Genomic DNA, 21,274 nt, shown 5'->3' with positions numbered 1-21,274 from the left:
TTTGTTTTCTACCTTTATCTTCGTTAATATACCTTTTCACTATAGGGACTTTGCTGATTTTTAGACCATGGTTATTAATTCACCTTTCTGTCCACTTCTCTGTATTACACACACACACACTGCAGAAGGCTTTAGTTCCGTATTTTATAGTTGTTTTGACCATCCTCAGCAACAAGCCTATATAATGAAAGTAAGGGCAAATGTGCTTTTAGGGGAAGACCCAATAAATAACAACCTTTTTCTGAACTTGGGCTCAGAACCAACAGAAATAGAGGAATGGCAGGCAGGTGGAGACCAAATGTCAGCTTAATTAATATTAATGGAGCTACTGGAGAATATAATTTAGTGTGAGAGCCAAATGCACCTGCCTTCTAACTCTGTGCTACCCAGGTTCAATGCCAGGTCCCTTATAAATCTCACTTAAAACAACAGCAGCAACAAAAAAAATCTAAATATTTAACACGACATATAAAATTATCATAGCATTGCCCAACACTCACAATATTTAGAAAGAAAGTCAATCCCCAGCCCCTAGCAGATACCAGGCAAGATTTTGTGCTAGAAACCAGTCAGAAGACTCCAATACTCAGTGATATTTGAGGGAAAGAGAATAGGCAGAAAAAGTCTTCATTCAGGTTTGCTGGGACTCCAGTAATTCTATACCAGTTATTCAGTCTCCAATTTGTGAGTCTAAACTCAATTGGGAGAATCACCGTTAAGAGGTTAGTTACGACCTGTGTTCATTGTATCCTAAGGGGATCTACCTGTGTCTAATCTTGTCTCTGCATAGTGGTATTTAAGATGATGCTGGCTTCTTGCAGTGTTAATTTACAATATGGCAGCCCCAACAAGGTCTTCTTTAAGATAACTTTTTTCATCCAGCATGTTCATATTTCTTAATACCATTTTCTTTTGGGTCCTGTGTTTCTGGCACCCAAGGGCTGCATTGAGGGTGGCTCTAATGACAGCCTCCCAGCCCCCTGTGAGCAGTCCTCAGTGGCCACTGCCTTCTGCCCTGGAGGTGCTCAGGGCCAGGACACCTGCCTCCTGGAGGAGGGGGAGGAGGGTCCTGTACCCAACACGTTTCAGTTCGAAATCACTCTCAGCAGGTTTTTTAGCTGAAGCTGCTGTTCTTGCTTCTAAAGTTTGTTCCCCCAGAGACCCAGTGAGAATCAAGACCAGTGCCATATGTTCCTCAAGGTACTGCCCTCAGCTTCTGGATATATCAGGTGAGGAATAGCATTTCTTTCAGACACTTCTCTTTTGGCATTTTTCTCTCTACTTTTCCCCTACTCTTTCCTAGGAGGCTCATTGAGTTTCTAACATTTTATTATTGGAGAGAAGGAAGACCACAGAGACAACTCTTTGCCAGGCTACAGGAAGTAGGGAGGAAATGAGCCTGTGGGGTCGTGCCGTGGAGGTTTGTCTCTCAGTTGTTTTCCAAGATACCGACTTTCTCTTGAGAAAATCCTCCTTCCTTTGTTTCTGTTCTTGCACTACTCCTAATCTGATGGAGCAGGTTTCTAAAGCTCTGCTTTTCTTCCGGGACTTCTTGAACATGTGTGATTCCCCAAGACAGTGTTCCAGGCACAGGCTTTTCTCGTTACCTTCTTAACCTTTGTGGCTGTGGTAATTTCATTGAGTGTTTTTTCTACTTCAGTCTAAGAAGATGGCATATTTTATTTGTAATAAGCACTGTTTCTTTTTTGTTATAAATAAAACCTCCACCTTTTTACCATTGAAGCAGTGTTGTATATCTCAGAACTATGAAACCATGGGTAGAGTTACAAACAGACCAGCAGGCGGGGAGTGACCCTTAAACCACGTAGAAAAAAATGCATGAGTTCCTCCAGCTTTGTCCTTTGGCCTTAGGTCTAGCTCAGAACAACATAAGGGATGAAATTTGGACAGCCTTTCCATGCCAGCTGCTAGGCTAGGCCTAACAATTTAAAGTCAGAGCTTACACACTTGTGTTCCTGAGTATATGTGGAACTTAATTTCAATTTAAAGCCCCTAGCCTGCAGAATTAGCTAAAAAACATAGTCAAGGACCAAATAATTGTTTTGCTCCTGATATCTAAAAGTCTTGTATAGGGAAAGACTTCCCTACAGTCAAATCTCTGCCTCAGCAGGGCCTGGTCACTGATCCCTCTGCTGCTTAGGGTCTGCAGATGCCCCACAGGGAAGGCAAGTGTTAAGGCCAAGGCCAGTGTTGATATAGTTAAGGGTCAGATTGTAATTGGCTGAGCTCTAAGGCCCAGACCTTAGCCCTTCCATGCTAAAATCATAGTGCATGCATAAGGACAGTGCCTTTGCTGAACCATGTGACCAGCATTTGGCTAAGGTACTTACTCATCCCTGCCTGTGTATAAAATCAGATTTATAAAAACACTTGCTTGTGAACAAAGTGGCCAACATTCAACATGGCCAACTTGAAAAGTGCTTGAAATGCTTCAAGTACTGGTCCTGTCGTAGCCTCAGCTTACTTGTGATCCCACATTCCTCACCTGGTCTCTCTTTTTTATGTTCTCTGCCAAATCATCAGATGCTAACATTCTTTTGAATAAAGCTCATCCCTCCACCCCTGCCAAAGGGCAGAGCCTACTCTTGTAAAACTTCCAGCGCAGAGCAGCAGAACCTTTGGGCACCTGGTTCCCAAAATAAGGGAGACAAGAAGAGGCCGAGCTACACTTGCCTGGCTCTCTGTTCCTGAAGCTTCAGCCAAGAGGGGAGAGGTACAGCAAGAGGCCAGGAGTGTTTACGGGAAATCCTTTCTTGTGGACCCAGAGGATTAGGCCGAGAAGCATTTACTCTCTAATAATTAGAGTTGAAAATAACTCTTTGGTTTCAACTTGTGTGTTTGGGAATTGGTTAAGAAGTTGGCTTAAAGAAGAAAATGATTTCAGTTTGGGATGTGGTAAATGTGGAGTGGTGATAGGATATTCAAGCAGAACTAGTGTGTTGGATAAGCTTAGGTTGGGAGGTGTCAAAGTAGTGGTGGTCGGAAATGTCAGTGAAGAGCTGGCCGTGGGAGAGAATGCAGAGAGAAAACAGAGAGGGCCAAAGACCAGTCCTTCCCTTGTCAAAGAATAATTTTAAAACTTTTACTTGTATACAAGAGAGAACAATAATTGATTGATTTAATCTAGCAAAAGTAGAAACAGGATTTATATAAGAGAAAAACTAGAGATGGAAGAAGGAAAGACTGCAGATAGCTTGAAAACTGTGGCTTTTGTTTTGTATGGGTAAGCTGCTGATTAACTGGCAGCCAACAAAGAAGCCAGTTAGAGTATTCTGCCCTGGGACAACTGGATGGATTATTAATACAACTTCACTTGGTTATGAATTCTCCGGAAGACCTTAGGAGTTTAGTGAGGTGTATGTTCAGGCTGTCTCTGGATAAATAATGCCTATCAATATCCTTTGTAAGCACCTTCATCATAGATATGCCAGGTTTGTACTATTTCTCTTATCAGAATTTCTGAACTTCTCCCTTTTAATCAGGATCACCTCTAATCCACATTGGCTTTGAGGGCTTCAGTCTCCTTCCAAGGCAGTAACATGAGTTGAATGTTGTTTGGAGGCAGTGGCTGTGTAGCAATATTTGGACCCAGAGGATGGCAAAAAGAGCAAGGGAATCCCAGATACTATTAAAAATATTTGGAACCCGTTTCATATCCGACTTACTCACTGGCCTGTTTAATCAGGAGAATAAGTCCCAAGGATTAGCTTAGTCAAGTTTAACTACTGAAGTGGCTTTCCTTCTCGATTGATTGATTGATTGTTTTACTTCTCCGTATCGTAAACTCTAGTATAAAAAATGTGCCAGCAATTGCACAGACCCCATTTTGGCAGGTCACTATCTAGTTGAAGACTGTCCTAGCCAATGAATTTATGGTAGTCTGTAAAGCCTCCAAGACTAGAAATGCCTTAGTTTGCTATTCGAATCACCATTCAGTTATGACTCACCTAGCCAAGGTAAAACGTTTTTGTACAAATCAGTGAAATCCAATATCTTTGATCCTTTTTGATAAGTAACTGTGTTGGTCTCTCAGTAAGATGAGAGTAACTGAGGGTGTTGTTTTAAATACTTGGAAAAGCTAGATAATAAATTTAGCAGTTGGAAATTGGCAGTGAAGCACAAAAAGAAAAAATTAAAGAGGAAAGAAAAGGAGAAAGAGACAAATAAAATATAATGGAGGAAGCTGTCTACAAATAGTATTATCTTCTTGACTGGTAAAATATCACAAGCAAACTGTCTGCTTCTACAAGTCATCTGCTCCTGGAGGCCCCTTAGTGAGCCTCAAAGTTAGATCATCAGTGGGACTGCATGTTTAAACTGGAAAGCTTATATTCGTGGTTATATGTCCAAGAGGTTAAGAATGGTATTTGTGATTAAGATGACCTGAAATAGTCCTTTCCAATGAAGTTCTAAGACTGACTGATTGTGCCTAAGTGTCCCCACCTTATCAAAGGAGAGATACTGATGTATCTAGGCATGTTTGTGTCCTCCTTTTTCTAAAAATGGTGCCAGTAGACTTGCTCAACACAGGGTTGCCACAAACCTTCAATTTGCAAAAACCGTGAAGCACGATGAAATGAGATATGCCTGTACATAAATATATGTGTGTGTGTGTGTGTGTATGTATGTCTTAAATTCCCCCTACTCATGTGTATATATAAGCACTTACAGCAATATTGTTTCTAAAAGACAGGATAAGATCTTATTCCATTAGATTTTAAGATACCTCCTAATCTTATTTATTAATTCCCTCTTCAGAGGCAGACAGGAAATATCAGTTTATTTGCTCAAATTTTTTGTATTTATAAAGTGGAAAATTTTATCAACTTTTGACCAAGTTAGAGGAGTTCAGTGTGACAAGAGCAGAATCTGTGGTAGAAACAAATGCTGTTATCTATCACAAAAGTTGATTACTTACTGTGCAGTCAGGTCCTTCTGAGTAGCCTTATGGTTATATTCTGAATTTGGCACAAAATGTGTACTGTCAGCAGGACTTCTGTGTCAGATTACATATCGCCAAGATGATGCGCAGCACAGTGCTCAGATTGCACCATGGGGGTGAGGGAGATTCATCGTTATATAAAACATGCTAGGAGTTTTATTTTTATGTTTATAGGTTTTCTATTTGATATCTCACCATATAGCTTCAGGATGATATTAATGTAGCTCTAGAATTAATTCACACTTAGCATATTTAAAATACAAAGTAACAAAACTAAAATTACTTGTTGGCATGCTGCTCAGTTTAACAGGTGAGTCCACTACATAAATAGTACCTTGAATAATCTGGTGAACAAATTTTATTTGCTTTTCAGTAATTCCAAAAGAGTGAGCCCAGGATAGGAGAATTATTTGAGAGTCAGTGATGTTTTTGTTTTAACGTCTTGACTCGTTAGGAGACGTAGTCCGCTGTGGGCCCTGAGCATCCCTGCGTGTCTAAGTGTTCCAGACTGCAAGACTGATCCATTTCTGATACTGAGGAGTGTCTGTAGTGGATCATGTAGGCAACTAAGTAGGTCAAGGTGACCATGGCCTGACTACCAACTACCACATAACTGCTTGTTCCCCAGGGGAGGGAGCCTGGCTTATTTACTGCTTGCTACAGTGTTTGTTGCTTACTCAAAAGATCTGGGCCCTCGACCCTCGGTTCCTCTCTCATAATGGAATCTACTATGTGTGTAGCTGGTATCTGGTCCTCTGTGTTGCCCTGTGGGACTTGGGGCTCAAGGAACCAGAGCAAATAGCCTGACATTCTAGATAATTACTTTTGCTGAGAGTAATAAACTCTCTGATCTCTAATTCAGTTTTGTGATTTACATCAACATTTATGATAGTGTAAAATCTCAGACTCTTCACAATTCTTAACAATAGTTACCCTCAAAGTAGGTAGGGGGAAGATTAAAATAGACGAAATGGCATGAATATTCACAAACTGAATGGATAATCCCCTAATTGAGAGATGTCATTTACTTTAGGGAACAGAAATCCTGATAGAAGTTTCTGTCTAGCTTTGAATCACCATCTCTGCTCACAACTGCAAAAACAACTATTTTCCATTAAAAAAATAATAAAGTACACTTAAAATACCTTCACACTCACTTTTCAGATGAAGTATGTGGTTTTTTTTGCTGTAAACATGTCCAGAACTTTTGATCCCCTGAACTCAACTCCTGCCATTAGCCATTTGATTTTGCAGAAACTCAGGCATGATTCTTGGTTCCTTTCTTTGCCTCGTTCCCCTCAACAATCCCTTAGCTAACCTGTCAGTTTAATCTTCAACTGTATCCTAAATCTAGTCGCTTCTCACCATCTCCCAGCCCAAGCCAGCCTGATCTCTTCATGGGTTATCGGTTCCTAGCCTCTGGGTTTATTTTTCATACAACTATCAGACTGATCTTTTTAATGCATAGAGCAGGTCACATCACTGCCCTGCCTAGAGCACTGCCATGTTTTCCCTTCCGACTAAGAACAAAATCCAGACTCCTCACCATGGCCCTAAAAGCATGCACGACTTGGCCTTTGCTGACCTCCGTGCCTTCTTCACAAACCACACTTCTCTCATTCCCGCCATTCCATCACCTTGTTCCCACGTCAAGGCCTCCAGAGGAGGTGCTCACCCTGCCTGAAAGCTCTTCTACCCAACATTTGCTTGGTTCACTCCTTAGCATTGTGTCACCTCCTCAGAGGCCTGGCTAGATTTCACTGTCTAAAGCAACACCCTCTCTCGTCATTCTCTTTCGCATTATCCTTCTCTATTTTTCTTCTGAATATTTGCACCTATTTTGTTGCTTTACCCCGCCCTTTCTTCTGTCCTTACTAATGAAGAGAGCAAAATCTGGCTAGCAACCCTTCAGCTCCATGATTTGCCTCCTCCCTGATGTGTGTATGAGGTCCGTATGTGTGGATATGTGTATGTATGTGTGACTAGAAATCTATTGAACACAATCAGTAAGAGTGCAGTGTGCCTTGGAGGAGAAAAGGTATTCCCCTGAGCGAAGTGAAGGGGACCCCAAGAGCCCGACTTGCAGATATGGGGAAGTTCCTGCAGGGAGAGGGAGATTGGCACATCCCTCCCCTCTGGATCCCTTGAATGTCAGGGCCCAGTGTTGCCATGGTCAAAAGGGGCATGCAGTGAAAGAGTTGGCATGAAATCTTGACATGTATCCCCTGGAGTTTGGGGCTAATGTGACCATAGAACCTGATGCCTTCTATCTGCTTAGAGAATCTGCCCACAGCAAGGAAAAAGTGAATTACCCTCACCGGGCCTCCCTAACCCTGACAAATCCCAACCCTAGTCCCTAACTGCTTACCCTGAATCATATTTCCTGACCCCTAACTCCATCAATGACAGTGATCTCTTTTGACTTGTAACCTAACCCCAGCTCTTTTGACTCTCACCCTGATTCATTTTCTTCTGAAGCTGACTTTGTAACTCTGACCCCTGATCCTTAATTCAAGTCCTAAATCTTGGGCCCTTGCCCCAGCCCTAACATCTAACCCCACCTAAGTCCCTAAACACCACCCAAATATCTGACCCTTAGCTTGGATCCTTTTGACCCCTAACCACCACTCTAACCTTAACTCCTCTGATACTAATTTCCAACCCTAACCCAAGCCCTAGTCCCTAAACTTAGAACTCTTTAAGCCTAGACCTGGTTTCTAGATCCTGAGCCTCTGACATTTATCCTCTAACTTACAAATCCTGCCCTAATCTGTAAATTGTAATCTCTGATCCTGGAACCCCAGACATTAATCATGACTCTACAGATGACAAGCCAGTACTTCACCTTACCCTGAGCCACAGACAAGAGTTGCAGCAACTCAAACTGTGCATAGGTCAAAGGACACAATGAAAATGCCAGCGAATTAATCCACCAGGCACTGAACATGAGACAATAGAACCCCTAGAAAGCCAGAAAACTACCCTAAGTACAGGATATGCTGGATAACAGCAAGCCTGAACAAAGCTCCTCCAAGTGTCAGAAGGTGAACAATGAAAGTCCTAATCATTGTGACCAGACCTCTATGTCCCAACACAGCAGCCTCAGTCAGCAAGTCATCCCAGCCCCATGATGGAAGAGAGCAGCCTTTAGTAAGTTGCAAAGCTGTCAGACAGAGATGGGTGGCTCAGTAAAGCCCCTGCCCTAGGACACAGCAAGAGAAACCTCAGCAGTTTAACCACTATGACCCAGGAGATAGGAGCCACAGCCAGCATTGTCATCTCTCAATCTTCCCAGCACAATCATCAGGACTCCAGGAGAAACCCAGAAAACCAGCTAATAATCCAGCTGAACAGAAGACAGGAAACCTATGTGAAGCCAGCTCCTTCCTCGAATTCCAGACCCTGTATAGATAGGATCCCAGAAGCCTGCAGCGTTCCAACATGAAACAAACTTCAAGAAGCAGGCACAGTCTTCCTCTCCCATGAGAATCCTATAGGAAGCTAGAAGAAAAAAGAAACCCATGATCTGATAAAGATGGAATCCCACAATCTACTCTCTCTCCCATTCTCAACTCCCTCCCCGTGGCCAGGGTGCCAAGACATTAGGAAACAAAGGAAAGTTAACAGTAGTAATAGAAAACATGTACTAAACACTTAGAACAGTACCAAGCAGGTGGTACTCTACCAATACATTTATGTGAATTGTGTATATACATTGTGCTTAGGTATAATTTTTTATTTGAAGGTTGCTGGTGAAATCTTAAATATTTTAGAAGAGGAGAAAGGCTGAAAAATTAATGCTCTAAGCCTCCGTCTCCCCAGGGCAACCACTAAAAAAATAAACATATAGTAAGAGAAATGACAAGGGAATTAAAATTGTAAACTCAAAAATAACACATAAGAAAAGGCAATGGAATGATAGAGCAGAAAAAAAAAAAACGTAAGACGGAAAACAAATAGCAAAATGGCAGAGGAAAATCCTAGCTTAGCCATAATTACATAAATGGATGAAACACTACAATCCGAAACAGGTTGCAGAGTGGATAAAAACACGATCTGATTAGATGCTGTCTACAAAAAACACTTTGGATTCTAAGACAAATAGGTTGAAAGTAAAAGGATGAAAAAGATGCACCATGCAAACAGTAACCGAAAGAAACCTGGAGTGGCTATACGAAGATCAAACAAAATAAAACTTAAAACAGAAGTTGTTACTAGAGACAAAGAAGGATATTTTATAATGACCAAAGAGTCAGTCCATCAGAAGACATGTAAGTATAGCCATTTATGCAACTAAAAACAGAGCCCAAGAGACATGAAGCAAAAACTGAGAGAATTATAGAGGGAAATAGACAATTCCACAGTAAGAGTTGGGAGATTTCAACATCCTGTTTCCAATAATGGCTAGAACAACTAGGCAGAAATCGAAAGTAGAACGGACGTGAAGAATTATACCTCTCCAGACACAGCAGACCTAACCAGATATCCATAGAACGCTCTGTCCAACAACATCAGGAGACACGTATTTCTCAAGTGCACGTGAAATATTCTCCAGGACAGACCGTATCCTGGACCATTAACAACGTTCAATGAATTTAAAATGATTGAAATCATACCAAGTATGCTCTCTGACCACAATGGACTGAAATTAGAAATCAGTAGCAGAAGGAAACTTGGGATATTCACAAATAAGTAACAGGCACTCTTATACATTGTTGGTGGGGATGTAAACTGGCACAACCCTTCAGAGGGGAAATTTAGCAAATACCTAACAAAACCGTGTATATACTTTCCTTTTAAGCCGGTAATCCCACTCCTAGGAATCTGCTACTCTGAAGACAAACTTCTATGCAAAAATATATACACACAAGGTTATTCACAGCAGCATTGTTTGTTATTGCAAAATATTGAAAACAACCTAAATGCTCACACATGGGAGAATGGTTAAATACGCTAAAGTACATCATGCAACGGAGAACTGTACAGCTGTAAAGGAGGATGAGAAAGGTCTCTGTGAGCTGATATGGAGTGTTTTCCAGGGCCTACTGTAAGTGAAGAAAGCAAAATGCCAAAGAGTGTCTATAGTATGCTACCATTCACGTAAGGAAGAAAGGGTGAAAGAAAATACTCCTGCATCTGCTCATTTGTGCAAAGGAAATACAGCAAGTGTAAACCAGAAACTAAAGAGATTGGCTACCTATAGGGAGTAGGTGGGGAAAAGGGGGAAAGAAATGAGGAATGGGAACAGGATGGTAGAGGTGAGGAGGGAGCAGCCCTTCTCTGAGCAACTTTTGGTACAACTCTCTTAAAACCACAGTAATGTTTCACATATACAAAAAATGAACAATTAAAACCAACCAGGATGTGGGAGTGGGGGGGGGGACCCAAAATGGAGTACAAACACTAACAAAGGCACCTACCTGTATCATAAATAAATAACAGAACCACCTAGGTAACTTTGGAGAACAGTATCCTGACGGGCTACTGTGAGGCTAAAGACAAAGAGAACCCTACATAAATGCTGCAATCCAGTTGGTGACTGTCTTTCTCACAGGGGTACATGTTAGCAATTCTGAAACTCTATGCTACAATTGAGCAAACAAGTAGATACATTGTTGACAGTAAGAACTGGGTTTCTTGCTGTTGTAGAGAAATGTTAAAGCAAGGAGAGAGGGAAGACTAAAATGAATATATATATATTATGATTTTTAGTATATATACACATAGATACAGAAATATACATGCCTGTACGTCTGCTTTAGTACACACACATGTATGTTCTAGCTTTTTTTTTTAAAGATTTTATTTTTCCTTTTTCTCCCAAAGCCCCCCAGTACATAGTTGTATATTTTAGTTGTGGGTCCTTCTAGTTGTGGCATGTGGGACGCTGCCTCAGCATGGCTTGATGAGCAGTGCCATGTCCACACCCAGGATTCAAACCAGCGAAACCCTGGGCCGCTAAAGTGGAGTGCAGGAACTTAACCACTCAGTCATGGGGCCGGACCCTAGCTCTGTCTTTTGAGAGGGCCTGTGTATTAGTCTACTCAGGCTGTCATCACAAAATACCACAGACTGGGTGGTTTAAACAACAGAAATTTTTTTTTTATAGTTCTGAAGGCTGGAAATCTAAGACCAAGGTGTCAGCAGGATTGGTTTCTGTCAGGCCCCTCTCCTTGGCTAGTAGATGGCTGCCTCCTCACTTCTTATAAGGACACCAGTTCTACTGAATTAGAGTTCCACCCTTATGAGCTTGTTTAACCTTACTTCCTTCCTTAAAGGTCCTATGTCCAAATATAGGTACGCTGGGGATTAGATTAGGGCTTCAACATATGAATTTTAGGGGGACAAAGGTCAGTCCATAACAGCCTATGCATAGCAACACCCCAGTAGTAATGTGCATGCCTAGAAGCCAGATATTGGCTTCTAAACACCATTCTCTAGTAAAAGGAACCATGGCTCCTTGGTGAAATGGTTGATTCTAGGGCTGGAGCAGGGAAATACAAGATGACTCTTGACTGTCTCATGTAATCAGAAAGTAAGAAAGTGGTGAACAAAAGACAGGGACAAAAAACAAGGTGCCATACTGAAGAAACTCCTAATGGCCATAGCTGTAATTATTTAAATAACAAAGTAAATAATGAAAATACCTGGATTATAATACATAGAATAAAATAAATATACATGAGTCCATACTTATATGAATAAATAAGCAAATAAGTAGATGGAGGAAAAGTAACAGCTTTATAGTAAAATTCCAATTAATGAATGTGGAAAAAAGGACGGAAGTAGAAAATATTCTTTCCAAAAATAGACATTAACAAAAACTAAATGTTCAATACTCTTAGAAGGTGACAAGGTCAAGGCAGATTGAGGAACTGTTGCAGACTGGAGGAGATCAGGGAGAAATAACAACTAATTGTAATGTGGGATCCTGAATGGGATCTTAGAGTAAAAAAAGGACATTAGTGGAAAAAACTGGTGAAGTTTGAAAGAGGTCTTTATTTTAGTTGATAGTATTTACCAATGTTAATTTCGTAGTTCTGATCATCTTACTAAGGTTATGTAGGATGTCAACACTGGGGGAAGTTGAACAAGGGGTATGTGAAAACTCTACTCTCTCAGGTGAGGTCCAGGGATCTGGATTCTTATCAGGCTTCCGTAGATCATTATGATGTAAGTGGTTGGTGGTCAACTCTTTGAGCAGTAGTCTCCTCTAGAGCTTCTAGGATGTTCCTTCTTCCCAACTGTCATATGATGCTGTCTGAATTCTGAGTCAGACACAGCATGGTTACTTGTTTTTCCCTAAAACTGGACTCTCTAACTTTTCTCCCTTCCATCCAGGACTACTTCCCTTGTTCCAATAAGGAGATCACGCACGGCTTAGAAAAAACATTACATGCAGTGTTGAGGGGAAGATTATGGTGGAGAAAACCATCATAGGTAAGATAGCAACAGCCCAGGTGGTCAGAGAGGAAACTTCAAACTGTTCATTGGGAAGATCACAAGTATCCGAATAGCAAGGGAATTCTGCCTCTGCTGGAGCTGTAGCAGTGTCTTCCTCTGCCCTTCACAGCAATCTTCTTCCCTGTCCTTCCATTTTCATCTCTAAAGATAAACTTTCCACTGATACTCCAGACCCAATTCTTTCTAGCTCCTGTTTATTTTTGGGCTTCAACATGCATATGTTTCTCCAATCTAAAAACCATATTTTTTCATAAGAACTCTTGATGATTTGAAATGTCTTTTTTTTACACATTTCCTTCATTGATAAAATACTCTTGTAATTCTTAATCAATTCATATTAAAAATTTAAGGGGGGTGGGAGTGGGCACAAAGGGTGAAGTGGTGCACCTACAACATGACTGACAAACAATAATGTACAACTGAAATTTCACAAGGTTGTAAACTATCATAATCTCAATAAAAATTAAAAAAAAATTTCCTTTCATTTCATCAGTATTTCCTGATTTTCAGCACTTGGTAAGGCCCTCTGCTGGATGCTCATGAGTAATAAACATATTTAAGCTATGAAGGAATTTATAGTCTTGTTGAGGAGATAAGATTATCCATAACTTGTAAAGAGTGAAAGCCGTCTAAATGGCAGTTCAAGAAGGATGCTCACAGACAGGTCAGAGGTTATTTCCTATTGAAATTTCAAGTGTGAGTGAGAAGAAAATGGTCGCTTCCCCAATAGGAACAGGGATTTCAGGAGATGATTGTTGAGGGAGATGTCCAGTCTTGGGGGACATAACAGTTTGAGATGAGGATTAAATTTTAAGGGCAGATGTGCAGCAGACGTGGGAGTGACTGGAGCTGCAAAGAGAGTCAGGGAGAGTTATCCACTCTGAGAGAAACAGATCACAGTCTTCACTTCCTCCGCCTTAGGCAATGACCCCTCTAGAGGCCCCATCCTAGAGAATTATAATTCAATCCAAAAGAGCAGTACGGGACAAGTGATTTCTTCTTTTGCAACTTGCCTTGGGACGTTTGTTTCACGTGTTATGGACTGACTTGTGTCCCTCTAAACTTCATATGTTGAAGCCCTTATCGCCAGCATACCTGTATTTGGACATAGGACCTTTAAGGAAGTAATTAAGGTTAAACAAGCTCATAAGGGTGGAACTCTAATTCAGTAGGACTGGTGTCCATAGAAGAAGTGAGGAGGCAGCCATCTACTAGCCAAGGAGAGAGGCCTGACAGAAACCAACCCTGCTGACACCTTCATCTTAGACTTCCAGCCTTCAGAACTGTGAAAAATAAATTTCTGGGGCCGGCCCGGTGGCCAAGTGGTTAAGTTTGTGTGCTCCACCTCAGTGGCCCGGGGTTTCCCAGGTTCGGATCCGGGGCATGGACCTAGCACCGCTCGCTCATCAGGCCATGCTGAGGCGGCGTCCCACAGAGCACAACCAGAGGGAGTTACAACTAGAATCTACAACTACATACTGGCGGGCTTTGGGGAGAAGAAGGAAAAAGAAGAAAAGAGGAAGATTGGCAACAGAGGTTAGCTCAAACGCCAATCTTAAAAATAAATAAGTAAATAAATAAATAAATTTCTGTTGTTTAAACCACCCAGTCTGTGGTATTTTGTGATGACAGCCTGAGCAGACTAATACATATGCCCTCTCAAAAGACAGAGCTAGAAAATACGTGTTTATACTAAAGCAGACGTATAGGCGTGTATATTTCTGTATCTATGTGTATATATACTAAAAATCATAATATATATATTCATTTTAGTCTTCTCTCTCTCCTTGCTTTAATATTTCTCTACAACAGCAAGAAACCCAGTTCTTACTGTCAACAATGTATCTACTTGTTTGCTCAATTGTAGCATAGAGTTTCAGAATTGCTAACATGTACCCCTGTGAGAAAGACAGTCACCAACTGGATTGCAGCATTTATGTAGGGTTCTCTTTGTCTTTAGCCTCACAGTAGCCCGTCAGGATACTGTTCTCCAAAGTTACCTAGGTGGTTCTGTTATTTATTTATGATACAGGTAGGTGCCTTTGTTAGTGTTTGTACTCCATTTTGGGTCCCCCCCCCCACTCCCACATCCTGGTTGGTTTTAATTGTTCATTTTTTGTATATGTGAAACATTACTGTGGTTTTAAGAGAGTTGTACCAAAAGTTGCTCAGAGAAGGGCTGCTCCCTCCTCACCTCTACCATCCTGTTCCCATTCCTCATTTCTTTCCCCCTTTTCCCCACCTACTCCCTATAGGTAGCCAATCTCTTTAGTTTCTGGTTTACACTTGCTGTATTTCCTTTGCACAAATGAGCAGATGCAGGAGTATTTTCTTTCACCCTTTCTTCCTTACGTGAATGGTAGCATACTATAGACACTCTTTGGCATTTTGCTTTCTTCACTTACAGTAGGCCCTGGAAAACACTCCATATCAGCTCACAGAGACCTTTCTCATCCTCCTTTACAGCTGTACAGTTCTCCGTTGCATGATGTACTTTAGCGTATTTAACCATTCTCCCATGTGTGAGCATTTAGGTTGTTTTCAATATTTTGCAATAACAAACAATGCTGCTGTGAATAACCTTGTGTGTATATATTTTTGCATAGAAGTTTGTCTTCAGAGTAGCAGATTCCTAGGAGTGGGATTACCGGCTTAAAAGGAAAGTATATACACGGTTTTGTTAGGTATTTGCTAAATTTCCCCTCTGAAGGGTTGTGCCAGTTTACATCCCCACCAACAATGTATAAGAGTGCCTGTTACTTATTTGTGAATATCCCAAGTTTCCTTCTGCTACTGATTTCTAATTTCAGTCCATTGTGGTCAGAGAGCATACTTGGTATGATTTCAATCATTTTAAATTCATTGAACGTTGTTAATGGTCCAGGATACGGTCTGTCCTGGAGAATATTTCACGTGCACTTGAGAAATACGTGTCTCCTGATGTTGTTGGACAGAGCGTTCTATGGATATCTGGTTAGGTCTGCTGTGTCTGGAGAGGTATAATTCTTCACGTCCGTTCTACTTTCGATTTCTGCCTAGTTGTTCTAGCCATTATTGGAAACAGGATGTTGAAATCTCCCAACTCTTACTGTGGAATTGTCTATTTCCCTCTATAATTCTCTCAGTTTTTGCTTCATGTCTCTTGGGCTCTGTTTTTAGTTGCATAAATGGCTATACTTACATGTCTTCTGATGGACTGACTCTTTGGTCATTATAAAATATCCTTCTTTGTCTCTAGTAACAACTTCTGTTTTAAGTTTTATTTTGTTTGATCTTCGTATAGCCACTCCAGGTTTCTTTCGGTTACTGTTTGCATGGTGCATCTTTTTCATCCTTTTACTTTCAACCTATTTGTCTTAGAATCCAAAGTGTTTTTTGTAGACAGCATCTAATCAGATCGTGTTTTTATCCACTCTGCAACCTGTTTTGGATTGTAGTGTTTCATCCATTTATGTAATTATGGCTAAGCTAGGATTTTCCTCTGCCATTTTGCTATTTGTTTTCCGTCTTATGTTTTTTTTTTCTGCTCTATCATTCTATTGCCTTCTCTTATGTGTTTTTTTTTTTACAGATTGTCATCTGAGCTAACAACTGTTCTCAATCTTCTTTTTCTTTTTCCTGCTTTTTCTCCCCAAACCCCCCCAGTACATAGTTGTATATTTTAGTTGTGGGTCCTTCCAGTTGTGGCGTTTGGGATGCCACCTCAACGTGGCCTGACGAGAGGTGCCATGTCCGCACCCAGGATCCGAACCAGTGAAGCCCTGGGCTGCCGAAGTGGAGCACATGAACTTAACTTCTCTGGCAGGGGGCCAGCTTCTCTTCTGTGTTATTTTTGACTTTACAATTTTAATTCCCTTGTCGTTTCTTTTACTATATGTTTGAGTTATTTTCTTAGTGGTTGCCCTGGGGATTACAATTAATATCTTAATCTATAACAATCTAGTTCTTGTTAAACCAACTTAATATCAATACTCCACAAAGCTTTGCTTCTGTATAGCTTCATCCACCTCCTCCTCTGTGATGTTATCTTCATACAAATTTCATCTTTATGCACCATATGCCCATCAATACAGGTTTATAGTTAATGCTTATACAGTTATCTTTTTAATCAGATAGGAGAAAAAAATATTTTAAAACAAAGAATAATTTACACTGTCTTTTATGTTTTCCTATATAGTTACCTTTACCAGTTCTCTTTATTTCTTCATATGGATTCGAGTGTCCTTTCATTTCAGCCTGAAGGACACACTTTAGTATTTCTTATAGGGTGACAAATTCTCAGTTTTTGTTTATCTTGGAATGTCTTAATTTCTCTTTCATTTTTGAAGGATAATTTTGATGGATATAGAATTACTGGTTGATAGTGTTTTTCTTTCAACATTTTGAATATGTCATCCCACTGCCTTCTGGCCTCCATGATTTCTGATCAGAAATCAGCAGATAATCTTACTGAAGATGACTTGTGTTTGATGATTCACTTATCTCTTGCTGCTTTGAAGATTCTCTTTTTGTCTTTGGCTCTCAATTATGATGTGTATAGGTATGAATCCCTTCAAGTTTGTTCTATTTGGAGTTTACTGAGCTTCTAAGAGGTGTAGATTAATGTTTTTCATCAAATTTTGGAAGTTTTCAACCATTATTTATTCAAATATTATTTCTGTCCCTTTCTATCTCTCTTCTTCTTGGACTGCCATTGTCTTTGTGTTGGTATGCATATGTCCCACAGGTTTCTGAGGCTCTGTTCCTTTTTTTTTCATTATTTTTCTTTCTGTTCCTCAGACTGGACAATATCAGTTGACTTATCTTCAAGTTGAGTGATTCTTTCTTCTGCCTGTGCAACTCTAATTTGAGTGCCACTAGTAAATCTGTCGTTTCAGTTGTACTTTTCACGTCCAGAAGTTCTATTTTGTTCTTTTTTTAAAAAATAATTTTTATCTCTTTATTGATGTTCTCTATTTGTTCACATGTCATTCTCATGCTTTCCTTTGGTTATGTGGCCTAGTTTGCTTTGTCTCTTTGGATATATGTTAAATGGCTGATTTAAAGTCTTTGTCTAGTAACTCCAACATCTGGGCTTTCTCAGCAACAATTTCTATTCAACAATTTTTTTTGGTATAGGGCTATTCTTTCTTATTTGTTTGCATGTCTCATAACTTTCATAACTATTGAAACTAGATATTTAAAGTAATATAATATGTTAACTCTAGAAGTCGGATCTCTCTCCATGGTTCGTTGCTGTTGCTGTTTATGCTGTGTGCTGTTTGTGTTGTGTTTATTGTTGCTCTGCTGTTTCTTTGTTTACTGACTTTTATGAGCAAATTCTGTAAAGTCTGTGTTCTTTTTTGTGGGTAACCACCAAAAACTCTTCCATTAGTTTAGAGGTCATCTAATGATTGGACGTAGCATTCTACAGATACTTGGAAACAATAAATCTACCAGCCTTTGCTGAGGGACTCTGTGTGTTTTCAGCCATGACTCCAATGGTCAGGCAGGCAGTTTACAACCCTGCCATAGATTTAATTTCTTGTTATGCAGAGCCTCAATATCAGCCAATGTGAAAGCTTAGGGTCTTCTAAAGTCTCTTAGGCATGCACAGACCTGCTTCTGCCTGTGGCCTTCTAGAGTCCCAGGAATATGCCAGAGATTTTCAAAGCTCCCTTGGACATCCTATTCTTTGCTTTTTCTTTTATGCTTTTTGGTTAACTTCTTTTTTGCCCCAACTATTATCATTGCCTAAGGCTGTTGCAAATTTTTTTAAATGAGGCTCATTGTTTTCTGACAAATGCCCCAGGGGCAGAGCTGGGGACCTGTTCTCAGTGAAAGAGTTTTAGTCAGGTCAAAAAAGACAAACCTGAGGGGCTGGCCCCATGGCCGAGTGGTTAAGTTCGCGCACTCCGCTGCAGGCGGCCCAGTGTTTCGTTGGTTCGAGTCCTGGGCGCGGACATGGCGCTGCTCATTGGGCCACGCTGGGGCGGTGTCCCACGTGCCACAGCTAGAAGGACCCACAACAAAGAATATACAACTATGTACCGGGGGGGTTTGGGGAGAAAAAGAAAAAAAATAAAATCTTAAAAAAAAAAAAAAAAGACAAGCCTGCAGGGGCTGGCCCCATGGCCTAGTGGTTAAGTTTGGCATGCTCCACTTCAGCGGTCAGGGTTCAGTTCCTGGGTGCAGACCTATACCACTTGTCTGCAGCCATGCTATGGCGGCAACCCACATACAAAAAAATAGAGGAAGATTGGCACAGATGTTAGCTCAGGGCGAATCTTCCTCACCAAAATAAAAAAAGACAAGCCTGCAAATGAGGGTATATAGGGAACTGTCACACAGATCAAATAATGATAACTCTTTGGAAATGATCCCTTAGAGAAACTCCAAACAGGTTCTTCCCTCTTCAGTGGCTACTCGGGTGCTGATTCTCACCATGGTTGCAGGGCTGTTGGTTTTTAAGGCAGAGTGAGTGAGGGGAATGGGAATAGGGCAAATTAAAAACAACACTAATCTTGCTCTTCTTACTAATATTCAGCCATTTTTCTTGAATAAATGCTCCTTGCACTTTTGCAAGGCTTTGGTTAATTTTCAGAATCTGAAAACATTGATTTTGACAGTTTTTGCCAGTGTCCTCATTGCTTTTATGGAGGACTGGGTTTTTGGAGGTCCGTCCTCTGCCATTCCTGCTGATGTCATTTTGATTGGGTTTAAAGTATATTCCATCTTTCCCTGGAATTGGAGGTTGAGACAGGGGTTCCAGAATAGAAAAATTATTTAAGAATAACTGAGAGCCTATTGTATGTTGGGTTCCTGTTCACGAGTGTACATTCTAATGGTGAAATAAAGATAGGTAATGAACAATTAATAGACATAAATTTACAACCTTGTGAATGACTTGAAGAATATCAGATGGAGAGATGAGGTCTAGAGTGCTTTGGGAGGGGCTACTTTGGATGCAGTGGTCCAGGATGATGTGTTTGAAGAGGAGATCCTAGCTGAACGAATCATGAATAACCTCTCTTAAAAGGCCTTCCCCTACAATCAACATAGTGAAAACACAACCTATGGAAAGGGAAAAAAATATTTGCAAATCATATATCTGATAAGAGGTTATTATCTAAAATATATAAAGAACTCTACAAAGGGCCAGCCCTGGTGGCCTAGTGCTTAAGTTCAGTGCGCTCCACTTCAGTGGCCTGGGTTCACTTCCCAGGTGTGGACCTACACCACTCTGTTAGCGGCCATGCTGTGCTGTTGGTCCACATACTGAAAAATAGAGGAAGACTGGCACAGATGTTAGCTCAGGGCAAATCTTCCTCAGGTAAAAAAAAAAAAAAAAAACTCATACAACTCAATAGCAAAAATCACAAATAATCCAACTTAAAAATGGACAAAGGACCTGAATAGACATTTTTCCAAAGAAGATATACAAATGGCCAACAGGTACATGAAAAGATGTTCAACATCACTAATCACAAGGGAAATGCAAATCAAAAGCACAATGAGATATCACCTCATGCCTGTTAGAATGACTATCATCAAAAAGACAAGAGATAACAAATGCTGGCGAGGATGTGGAGAAAAGGGAACTCCTGTGCACTGTTGGCAGGAATGTAAATTGGCACAGCCACTATAGAAAAGAGTATGGAGGTTCCTCAAAAATTAAAAATAGAACTACCATATAATCCAGCAATTCTACTTCTGGGAATATATCCGAAGGAAACTAAAACACAATGTCGAAGAAATATCTGTACCCCCATGTTCATAGCAACATTAGTTACAATACTTGAGACATGGAAACAACCTAAGTGTCCATGGATAGATGAATGGATAAAGAAGTTGTGGTATATATGTACAATGGAATACTTTTCAGTCATAAAAAAGAAGGAAATCCTGCCTTTTGCAACAACATGGATGGACCTTGAGGGCATTACGCTAAATGAAATGTCAGACCAAGAAAGACAAATACTGTATGATTTCACTTATATGTGAGATCTAAAAAACAAACAAACAACCCCCTAATTCATAGAGAAAGAGACCAGATTTGTGGTTACCAGCCGTGAGGCAGGGGAGGAGTTGGATGAAGATTGTTAAAAGGTACAAAACAAAGTCCCAGTTAGAAGATAAATAAGCACTAGGGATGCAGTGATCACTATAGTTAACACGGCTGTGTAGTACATTATGAAGTTGTTAAGAGAATAGATCCTGAGTTCTCCTCACAAGGAAAAAAAGGTTTTTTCTTTTGATATCTATATGAGGTGATGGATGTTAACGTATTGTGGTAGTTATTTCACAATATATGTAAGTTAAATCATTATGCTGTACACCTTAAAATTATACAGTGTTGTATGTCAATTATATCCCAATAAAACTGGAAGAAAAAGGCCTCCCCCAACACTCTGTCTGAACTTTGTTTTGATGTTTGGATATTTCCATTTAATTGGACGACTGTAATCAGAAGCATTTGATAAACAGAATGCTTCCGAAGTTTCAGGTAATGTTGGAGCAGATTACAGTCCACTGACTTGAGTTAGTGGAGGTTTCTGCTTTGCTCATTAGTTTCATCTCCTCTCTTCCCCTTAAACAATTTCACCATCATATTCAACTCTGTCCACCTATTTTATTTCTGCAGATATTTTCTGGTCTCCATATCTGAGAGAAAGACATACTCACACTGGATGAACAGGGCCATCAAATCTAAAAAATTTTCTCTTTAGATTTATAGGACCTCTGTGTTGCATGGGACTTCAAGAAGATAATTGAATCGAATGATTCCTAGTTCTGGTTTTGCATCAGAGTCCCTGAGTTTGGAAGACTTCTTATTATTAATGTGTGTTGCCTAGAGTTCATTTCAGA

At 40.3% G+C, this 21,274-nt stretch overlaps 1 protein-coding gene across 1 annotated transcript in view; it reads left to right on the top strand.

Moving 5' to 3' along the window:
- LOC103556041 (uncharacterized) overlaps positions 1 to 21,274 on the top strand; it is a 134,686-nt gene that overhangs the window by 53,361 nt on the left and 60,051 nt on the right. The window lies entirely within an intron of this gene.

This window comes from Equus przewalskii, chromosome 15 (genome assembly GCF_037783145.1).
Source record: "Equus przewalskii isolate Varuska chromosome 15, EquPr2, whole genome shotgun sequence".
In the NCBI taxonomy this organism is placed as follows: domain Eukaryota; kingdom Metazoa; phylum Chordata; class Mammalia; order Perissodactyla; family Equidae; genus Equus; species Equus przewalskii.
This window is presented reverse-complemented; position numbering and strand designations above follow the sequence as displayed.